This window comes from Mobula birostris, unplaced genomic scaffold, assembly GCF_030028105.1.
Source record: "Mobula birostris isolate sMobBir1 unplaced genomic scaffold, sMobBir1.hap1 H_1, whole genome shotgun sequence".
Lineage (NCBI taxonomy): Eukaryota > Metazoa > Chordata > Chondrichthyes > Myliobatiformes > Myliobatidae > Mobula > Mobula birostris.
This window is the reverse complement of record NW_027274040.1, coordinates 661,720-672,739: the sequence shown is the minus strand read 5'-3', so window position 1 is coordinate 672,739 and position 11,020 is coordinate 661,720. Positions and strand designations below refer to the sequence as shown.

General features: G+C 46.7%; 1 long non-coding RNA gene across 1 annotated transcript; it reads right to left on the bottom strand.

Moving 5' to 3' along the window:
- Positions 1–966: 966 nt before the first annotated feature.
- LOC140192261 (uncharacterized) lies at positions 967–2,864 on the bottom strand. The gene is made up of 3 exons (XR_011884189.1): positions 2,621–2,864; positions 1,368–1,455; positions 967–1,044 (listed from the first exon to the last, which is right to left on the bottom strand). It is a non-coding gene; the product is annotated as an uncharacterized lncRNA (long non-coding RNA).
- Between the last annotated feature and the right edge of the window lie 8,156 nt (positions 2,865–11,020).

The following is an 11,020-nucleotide window of genomic DNA, read 5'->3' as shown; positions in this document are numbered from 1 at the left end:
GGCGTTGAATCGCCTAGAAACGGCTGAAGTGGTTTTTCTGCAGATCATTGCCAACGTGGACTGTTACCGCCTGCAAGATGAAAAGTGAAAGTTTACTTTGAACTTGGAACTTTGAAAAATTTTCTATCAAAATATGTACAGTACTGTGCCAAATTCTTAGGGACAGACACACACACACAAACATATATATAAATAGTGTGCCAAAGACTTTTGCACAGTGCTGTAGTGATTTTATGGATTACACTGTACTGCTGCAAAAAAAAATACAAATTTCATTATGTATGTGAGTGATGATCAACCTGATTCTGATGTGGGTCTCTATTGTGGACTGGGAGAGGGGGGATCATGGTTGGGAATAGGGGAAGGGAGAGGCAGTGAGTGGGAAGCACCAGAGAGACATCTGTAATGATCAATAAACCAATTGTTTGGAATCAAATGGCCTTGCCTGGTGTCTCAGGGCTGGGTGTGTCTGCAACCACGCTATCCAAGTGTATTGGCACTCCTCCTCTGCCACCTGTCCCACACCCCTCCCGCGGTGCTCCACCCTCGCCATTCCCAACATTCTTTGCTCCTGCCAGATTTACAAGCTCGCTCTCCGCTCCATGTTGACAAATACAGCGCTGTGTGCAAAAGTCTCAGGCACCCTAGCTAGACAGATATGTAATGCTTGGCTCGATCAACTCACGTCCGTCTAGGGGAACTGCCGTAGGCCCTACCAAACTGTGTACTCACGTTTGCGTAGACGCTACGTAATGCACCCCGATACAAGCCCACACTGTAAAATATCAGACAATACACAATGTATGGTTAAGTTACACTTTATAACTCTTTTTGGTGGTGTGGTTAGTGGACACAAAAAAAAAAGGTGCCACTCAGTAAATTTGTCAGTTTTGTGCACCAAATTAAGTCGTTGGAGCTCACACCTCCCCGATCCGTCCACGTAACGACCTCTGAACCTCCAACAACCTTCGAACCGTCGAATTCCGGTATCCGCTGTCCCGGAACCGCCGACCGCTCCCGCACTCATCCGTCCTCTTCATTCACCTTGAGCAGGTACGCAAATTGGGTGTGACATATATATGTGAATAGGGCTTCTTATAATGTCAGGCACTGAACCAAGATGAAAGAAATACATGAATTCCCCAGCTCCACAGAAATATAGTGATAGTTACGACATGAACAAGATTATAGCCTATCACTACACTTCAGTGTGTAACTGGTATAATAAAACATATAATACTTAATTTAATAATATGACAAAGTATTGCATGGTTGTACTCACTAATTATCATAAAATATAATTATCAAGCAAGTAAAGTAACGTTGTTTGCTTAGAAGCCATAGGGTTGTCAGTGAGAAAAATTTACCTTTGTATTGGCGAGCGCCACAGATGTAGCCTGACTTCTACGGCTGAGTCAGAGCAGACAGCAGGGCCCGCAGTGCTGAGCAGTGTTCCTAAGCAGGTATCAAAATAACAGAAATAAAGCAAGTAAGTTTTTTACACTTTCAGCCACCTAAATTGGAACCAAGTAATCAAGTATGAAACAAGAACGGCTGATGAATGATTGGTAAAGCCACGAATATTGGTGAATATTAGTATCAAAAGCGGTAGGTTGGCAACTCTGCCTCGTACCGTTTCTCTCGCAGAAATGGTTGGACAGGAAGTGTACCTGTGTGTGTGGATACCCACAATATCCTCACACATCGGGTATTACGTGGTTAGACCAATACAAATCCTGTTTAGTCTTTAAGTATATAAAAAGTGAAAGAAGCTTGAATCTTTACGGAAATTATAATTGTATCTGTACGAATAGAAAATATCGCATTTCGTAAGTGAGAAATGTTAACGGGGAGGACAGCAACCATTTGGGAGGTTTGGAAATGTATTTCGTCTCGTTCATTGCTCACTACTCTTTTTCCTATCAACACAAAGATAAAAAGAGCCTCTTTCCAATCAACTATAGCGGCCGCTGTTAAATTCCCCGCTTGTATATTTTGACATTTTTTACAGAGGTGCCGGAGTGGCACTCTGGTGAGATCCGGCAGCAGTGCACCCCTGGCTGAGGGGTAATAACTGTTCCTGACCCTGGCGGTGTGGGTCCTGAGGCTCCTGTACCTCCTTCCTGATGGTTGAGTGGTAATAACTGTTCCTGACCCTGGTGGTGTGGGTCCTGAGGCTCCTGTACCTCCTTCCTGATGGTTGAGTGGTAATAACTGTTCCTGAACCTGGTGGTGTGGGACCTGAGGCTCCTGAACCTTCACCCTGATGGTTGAGGGGTAATAACTGTTCCTGAACCTGGTGGCACTGAAGGCACTACGCTGACAGTGGTGCTTCACAGACACTTAGATAGGCTGACGGATGATGGAAAATGGCAGGCTGTGCGGGAGGGGAGGGTTAGGTTGATTGATTCATTAATTGAGAGACGGCACAGAATTGACCCTTCCGGCCCTTCGAGCCTCACCGCCCAGCAATCTCCCGATTTAACCCCAGCCTAATCACGGGGCAATTTACAATGACCAATTAAACTACTGACTGGTACGTCTTTGGACAGTGGGAGGAAACCGGAGCACCCAGAGGAAACCCCAGAGAAAACTTCTGGCGTTCACCTTTTTTTTTTACCTGCCATGACTGTTGAGGTCCCTTTGTCTAATCCTGGGTTTTGTGGAACAGGTAGAGCCACGGAGGTGCAAAGCTGGGGGCTTGGAGGACACGCACAGCTTCCCTCTGCTCCTGTCCTCAGTCACCCTCTCGGGATAGGCAGACGCATTGGGAAACCTCTCGGCAACTTGATTCTGCTGGTGCTCGGGTGGGTTCCTGCAGTCGCGTTCCACGGCACTGTCCCGTAACCAGCTCATGCAGCACATCCTGTCTAGGGTATGAACTGAATACTTTAGCTATCGAAACACATTCAAGATTGTTTAGTGTCATTTTCAGTACCCAAGGGTCAAGGAGAATGAAATAATCGTAACTCTGGATGGGATGCAGGAGATAAATAAAACACACCAAGCCAAACAGAAGAAAATCTGCAGATGCTGGAAATCCAAGGCAACACACACAAAGTGCCAGAAAAACTCAGCAGGTCAGACAGCATTTACGGAAAAGTGTGAACAGTTGACGCATTAGGCTGAGACCCTTCATCAGGACTGGAAAGGAAGGGAGAAGACGTTGAGGGTGGGGGAGGAGAGGAAGAAGTACGAGGTGGTAGGTGATAGGTGAGACCAGAAGAGGGGGTGGGGTGAAGTAAAGAGCTGGGAAGTCGATTGGTGGAAGTGATGAAGGGCTGGGGAAGGGGGAATCTGATAGGAGAGGACAGAAGGCCATGGAAGAAGGGGATGATGGTGGAGCACCAGAGGGAGGTGATGGGCAGGTAAGGAGATAAGGTGAGAGAGAGAAGTGAGAATGGGGAATGGTGAAGAAGAAAACTAGAAGTTCGACAAATTGATGCTTAACTCACTACTAAGATAAACTCCATAAGGTAAAGAACACAATAATAATAATAATAAAAACACAATAAATATAAATACATAAGATAGCTTATATACATGGATTGATTGTACGTGCATAAAGTGACTCCAGGCACAGGAGTGTCTCAAAATCACAATCAGCTTTAATACCATCAGTATATCCCATGAAATTTGTCGTTGTGCGGCAGCAGTACCTTGCAATAGAAAATAAAAACTGTAAATGACAGTAAATATATAAAAAATTAAACAATTAAATAAGTTGTGCAGAAAGACAAAAAGAAAATAGTGAGTTAGTGTTCACAGGTTCAATGTCCATTCAGAAATCTGATGACGGGGGAGAGGCTGTTCCTGAATCACTGAGTGTCTGTACAGAAGGTGACTCTGACAGGAAATGATCAGGTTGTGGTGGTTGGGGGTGTGGGTTAGTCACTGTTTCTGAGTCTGGTGGTCCAGGCGTGGATGCTATGCAGCCTCCTCCCCGATGGGAGAGGGACAAACAGTCCGTGAGCAGGGTGGGTGGGATCCTCCCTGACATTACTGGCCCTTTCCCGGCCCTTGATGGTGGGTAAGCTCCTGGACCGGCTTCACTCACCCCCCGGTGGCTAGTGGGTGTGGACCCACTTCTGGGGATCCTGCGTTCTGATGTTTGATGTTCTGAGCGTTACTCGTTTGTTGTTTCTGTTGTTTGCGTGACTTTGCACGTCTGATGGTCTTGTATCGTGGGTTGCTTTCTTTAAGTGGGTTCTCTGACATTTCTTTGTTTTGTGGCTGCCTGCAAGAAGATGAGCCTCGAGGCTGTGCACCGTAAGCATACTTTGATAATTACTGTGCTTTGTACTTTGAACTTGGAATACATCCTTGATGGCTGGTAGTCTGGTGCTGGTGACGCGTTGGGCACTTAATTGTTTCCTGAAACACTTAATTCAACAACTAATAATTCAGTTTTACTCAGCCCACAAGGCTGTAATAAGATCTAGCACACATTCAGAATTTTAAAAAAATGTTCCTACACAAGGTTTATTAGCCACTTTATTCGGTACACCAGCTCGTAAATGCAAATATCGAACCAGCCAATCATGTGGCAGCAGCTCAGTGCATGAAAGCATGCAGACATGGTGAAGAGGTTCAGCTGTTGCTCAGTCTAAGCATCAGAATGGGGGAAGAAATGTGATCTAAGTGACTTTGACCGTGGAATGATTGTTGGTGCCATACGGGGTGGTTTGAGTACTTCAGAAACTGCTGATCTCCTGGGGATTTTCAAGCACAACAGTCTCTGGAGTTTATAGAGAATGGTGTGAAAAGCTAAAAAAAATCCCGTGAGCAGCAGTTCTGTGGGTGAAAACACTTTGTTAATGAGAGAGGTCAGAGGAGAATGGCCAGACTCTTAGGCATCCTAGCTCGTGCTCTCTCTCTCTCTCTCTCTCTCTCTCTCTCGATATATATATATAGCCTTTTGCACTGTACTGCACACATATAAATGAACTTGAATCTTGAACCTTGAGAACAGCTGACAATCTCTCTGGCTATCCATCCCATAGGATGATGACGGGTCCTTTCAGTCAGTTAGTGGGGTTTGATATGTGCATCCTGGAGTGACTGTACAGGCCGATCCTTGACAGGCACTGCTTGCCACATGCTTGGCAAGTGAGTCCTGGAGGGACAGCAGGGGCAGAAGCTCTGTTGTGGCGCTTCCTGTGCCTTTCCTCTGTTGCCTCGTTGAGCTTGTTCTCAGCAGCGTCCACACCTTTTCTGATGGCGTCCCTCCACTGTGAGCAATCTTGAGCCAGATCTTCCCATGTTGATGGGGCAGTATCAGCTTTCTTGAGGCTCCTGTGCAGAACTTCCTTGTACCGTAGTCGCTGGCCTCCTCGTTTTTGGGTACTACTGGACAGTTGGCCGTACAAGATGTCCTTGGGCAGTCTTCCACCAGGCATTCTGACAACATGTCCTGCCCAGCGCAGTTGGGCTGACATCACCAAGGTTGAAACTGCTGGCATTCCGGCTCGAGAGAGGACCTCGGTATTGGAGACCTTGTCTCACCGGGTGATCTTCATCAGAGAACATAGGTGACGCTGCTGCAGTTGGTCAAGCTGGCATAAGTGTCTCTGACATCGGCACCATGTCTCACATCCGTATAACAAGGTTGATATGGCAACGGCCCTGTGTACCTTGCACTTGGTGGCCAACCTGATGTTCTGTGACCAAACTCGATCTTTCAGCTGACCAAAGACAAAGCGGCTTTTCTGGTTCTTGACTCAGTCTCTACATCCAGAGAAGCTGAGAATGTTATTATGCTTCCCAGGTAGCAAAACTTGTTGAGAGCATTGAGACAAGTGTCATCAATGAGTTCAGTTGGTTCTTCGTAGCTTCAGCCAGGAGCTGGTTGGTACAAAACTTTCGTCTTTTTCAGGCTGATTGTCAGTTCGAAGCTTTTGGCTGCACTGGTGATCTCCTGTAAGTCTTCGAGAGAGTGGGCAACCAGTGCACAGTCATTAGCAAACTGTAGCTCATGCGCCACAATGTCCCTGCCTTTTGATCTTGCTCTCAATCTTGCGAGGTTGAGGAGCCCGCCATCAGCCCTCGTTTGTAGGAAGACCCCTGACTTCAGGTCTGATGTGGCATCCTAAAGAACAGCAGTGAAGAATGGTCCAAACAGAGTAGGAGCCGGAACACAACCCTGTTTTACGCCGTTGCTGATGGAAAATGGGTTTGACAACTCACCACACATGTTGATGCGGCCTTCCATGCCTTTGGGGAACTGACGGATGATGTTGGTTAGGCATGGGGGGAAGCAACCGAATTTTGGCAGGAGCTTCCACAGCTGACAATACTCTGAATGTGGTCTGAAGGTTATGTTTCCCTTACTTTGAGATTCAAAGTTCAACGTAAATCTATTTTTGAAGTACATATACGCCACCATATACTACCCTGAGATGAACTTTCTTGCGGGCATTCACAGTAGGACAACGAACTGCAGCAGAATCAATGAAAATCGACACACAAAGACTGACAAGCAACCAACGTGCAAAAAAAACAGACAAATAAATAAATAGTACCGAGAACACAAACTGCAGAGTCCCTGAAAGTGAGGAACCTCATGTTTTGAGTTAATTAATTAATTTATTTGATGTTATTAACATACAGTGTGGAGTAAACCCTTCCGTTGTGCCACCCAGCAATCCCCCGATTTAATCCCAGCCCAATCACAGGACGGTTTTACAACCACCAATCAACCTACCAACTGGTAGGTCTTTGGGCTGTGGGAGGAAACCAGAGCACCCGGAGGAAACCCTCGCGGTCATGGGGAGAACATACAAATTCTCTATGGGCAACGGCTGAAATTGAACTGGGGTCGCTGGTAATGTAAAGTATTGCGCTAACCACTACGCTACAGTATTGCCCCACGGAATCCTCATGCAAATCTAGCAGAGTTTGAGCAGTTTTGTAAAGAAGGAAGGGGAAGGGGAAAAATTGCAATGTCCAGATGTGCAAAGCTGATGGAGACCTGTCCACACAGACTCAAGGCTATAATTGCTGCCAAAGGTGCATCTACTAAATAGTGACTTGAAGGGGAAAAATACTTAGGTAGTCAATTATTTTGTGTTTAATAATTGTAATTAATTAAGAGCACTTTGTAGAGATCTGTCTTCACTTGTTCACAAAAGAGGTCTTCTCTGTTGATCAGTGTCAAAACAGCCAAATTAAATCCACTATGATTCAGAGTTGTAAAACAACAAAACATGAAAACCTCCAAAGGGGACGAATGCTTTTTTAGAGGCACTGTACACACAATCACTGACAAGCAACCAATGGGCAAGAGAAGACGAACTGTGCAAATACAAAGACTAAACAAGTAATACTGAGAACACAAACTGTGGAGTCCCTGCAAGTGAGGAAACCCAGATTTTAAGTTTAGAAGGCTAAAAGGTTGTATTTCACTTACTGTAACCCCAGCAGTTGCAACAGGAATCACGCTGATCCCGAGGTGCATTTGAAATCTCCTCAGTGACATTAACGTGCCCTGCAGCATCAGTCTGTCCGGAACAATTCACATTGCTTGCCAGGCCCACTTGGCTGCGGTTGCGTTTCAGGACCTTAGACAACCTCTTGATGGCCTTCGAGGCGGCATGCGGGTTGCCCGTTGCGCTCAGCGTCTCTCTAGCGGCCTTTTGTCCCCCCTGGGGGAACGCCTGGGCCTCGTGGCCACCTTGGCTCCTGGGCTGACTCTGGACCTCAGGGAGGAATTGCCTCGAGCTCCCATTCTGCTCTGTGCTTTCGGCCGGCAGCGTGCCGCACGCATCCGCTGGTTCGGTTTCCTCGCCAACAACTGCGCTCTTCTGGTCAAGCTCCTCGAAGATCTCCGACTGGGTATTCTGAAGAAAACAGAAATATAGATGAAAGGTTTAGAACACAGAATGTTGCAGGCCATTCAGCCCACAATGTTGTGCTGACCTCATAACCTATTCGTAGATAGACCATAAATCTTAGCAACAGAATTAGGCCACTTGGCCCTCCGAGTCTGCTCCACCATTCTTTCATGGCTGATTGATTGTCCATCTCAACCCCAGCCGTCTGCCTTCTCCCCGTAACCTCTGACACACTTACTAATCAAGAGCCTCTTAACCTTCATTTTAAGTACACCCAACGACTTGGCCTCCACAGCCGTCTGTGGCGATGAATTCCAGATTCACCACCCTCTGGCTAAAGAAATTCCTCCTCATCTCCGTTCTAAAGGGACGTCCTTCTATTCCATCGTGGCTGATTTATAACCTCAACCACATTCTCCTGCCTTCTCGCCATAACCTTTGATGCCCTGACTAATCAAGAGCCTATCAAACTCTGGTTTTAAATATCCCCAATGACTTGGCCTCCACCGCCGCCTGTGGCGATGAATTCCAGATTCACCACCCTCTGGCTGAAGAAATTCTTCCCCATCTCTATTCTAAAGTGACAAACCTCATTTCTGAGGCTGCACTGTCTGGTACTCCACTCTCCCACTTTCAAAAACATCCTCTCCACGTCCGCTCTGTCTAGACATTTCAGTCTAACCTGACTGAGATATTTTAAAGAAAAGGTACGGTGTTGGATCAGTTTAATGTTCTCGGGAAATAATTGCAAGGGACCCATTAGTATCTGTTCAAAACTCGGACAGTTTCTTTCAGGATGGGCAATGCAGTAACTGCATTTGCCACCTGGAAGCATGAGGGGAAACTTTTTCACTCAGAGGGTGGGGAGAGTTTGGAACAAGCTGCCAGCATAAGTGGTGCGTGTGAGCTCGGTTCCCACGTTTAAGAGAAGTTTGGATAGGTACATGGATGGTAGGGGATATGGATGGCAATGGTCCCGGTTTCAGGTCGATGGGAATAGACGGTTTAAAATGGCTGGGCATGGACTAGATGGGCTGAAGGGCCTGCTTCTCTGCCGTATTTTTCTATGACTCTCCGACGCCACAGGAATCTTCTACCTTGTGGGAATGGAGCTTTCCCAACTGCTTTCACTCCCACCACCCCCCCACCTGGGCATGGGGTTAAAAACCCAGAGCTGCAGAAACCCCAACAGAAGTTCCATCCCTGGAAGAGGAAGGATATGCCAAGAAGATGGGCCACACCTGGGAACAGGTTGAAAGACTCCCAGGATGGAGGACTCTGGTGAGCTGCTGTCAAAGGCCTGTGCCCCAGATGGCGTTAGTGGTTCTGTAAGTTGGTGTTCGCTCCCCACACTGCATTCTCGATCCAGCCAAGCCACTACAATCAGGGGGCCGGTTCAGGCCGAGCAGTGATGGGACCACTGAACAGACTCTCTATACACTGACTGGCCTGATCTCAAATAATAACAAGACAGCCCATAGAGAAGTGGTCATCACCCTGACACAGTGGTGTCAAGAAAACAACCTCTCCCTCAATGTCGCAAAAACAAAGGAGCTGGTTGTGGACTACAGGAGGAATGGGGACATCAATTGACATCAATGGATCTGGGCTTGAGAGGGTGAACAGCTTCAAGTTCCTCGGTATACACGTCACCGAGGACCTCACGTGGTCTGTACACATCAGCTGTGTGGTGAAAAAAGCACAGCAGCGCCTCTTTCACCTCAGACAGTTGAAGAAATTCGGCATGAGTCCCCAGATCCTAAGAACTTTCTACAGGGGCACAACTGAGAGCAACCTAACTGGCTGCATCACTACCTGGTATGGGAACTGTACCTCCCTCAATCGCAAGACTCTGCAGAGAGTGGTGTGGACAGCCCAGCACATCTGTAGTTGTGAACTTCCCATGATTCAGGACATTTACAAGGACAGCTGTGTACAAAGGGCCTGCAGGATCATTGGGGACCCAAGTCACCCCAACCACAAACTGTTCCAGTTGCTACCATCCAGGAAATGGTACCGCAGCATTAAAGCCAGGACCAACAGGCTCCAGGACAGCTTCTTCCAGCAGGCCATCAGACTGATTAATTCACGCTGACACAACCATATTTCTGAGCTATACTGACCGTACTGTTGTATAACTTACTGGACATACTATTTATTACAAATTACTACAATTTACACATTGCACATTCAGACGGAGATGTAACATAAAGATTTTTACTCCTCGTGTATGTGAAAGATGTAAGAAATAATATTCAATTCAATCAAATTCAATTCGGCCTCTCACTGGGTCAGTGAGACGGGCTGGCAGCTGCTCTTGCCACACCTGTTCGCTCCCCTGTCGTAGTTCTTCCCGTGACCCTGTCCCGTGCACTATTTCTGTTCATTTCCATCTTACAGACCGTTCTCAGGAACTGAACCCTGTCTACTCCTGAGAGAGCCTGTAAACGCATGGAATCCTATAAGGGTCATAGAATGCATCCAGTCATTGGGTGGTGAATCTGTGAAATTTGTTACCACAAGACAGCTGCGGAGGCCAGGTCATTGGGTATATTTAAACCGAAGGTTGGCAGGTTCTTGATTAGTCAGGGCATCAAATGATATGGGGAGAAGGCAGGAGAACAGGGTTGAGAGAGATAGTAAATCAGCCACGATGGAATGGCAGAGCAGACTCAATGGGCCAAATGGCCTAATTCTGCTCCTATGTCTTATGGTTTTACAGAGGCCAAAAAATGCATGAAGGCTGCTCCAGTTTCTAGTATTTTCTAAAATTTCGTCATTTTAAAATGAATTTTATAAGCTCAATGGTAGAGTATTTGAGTACAGATTAGCAGCCAATGGGTCATTTAGTTCATAAATAGGCCTTTCAGCACATCCAGGCCGTGCCAATTTATTAATCTGCCCAGTCCTGTCGTCTAGCACCTGGACTGTAGCCATCCCTACCCTCCCATCTATGGACCCATCCAAACTTCTCTTCAATATTGCAATCTAACCACAATTTACCACTTCCACTGGCAGCTCATTCCACACTCTGAGTGAAGAAGATTCCCCTCAGGTTCCCCTTGAACACTCACCTTTCACCCTTAACCTATGACCTCCAGTTCAGTGCCACCCAACCTCAGTGGGAAAAGCCTGCCTGCCTTTACACTATGGATACTTCTCATCATTTTGTATACCTCAATCAAGTC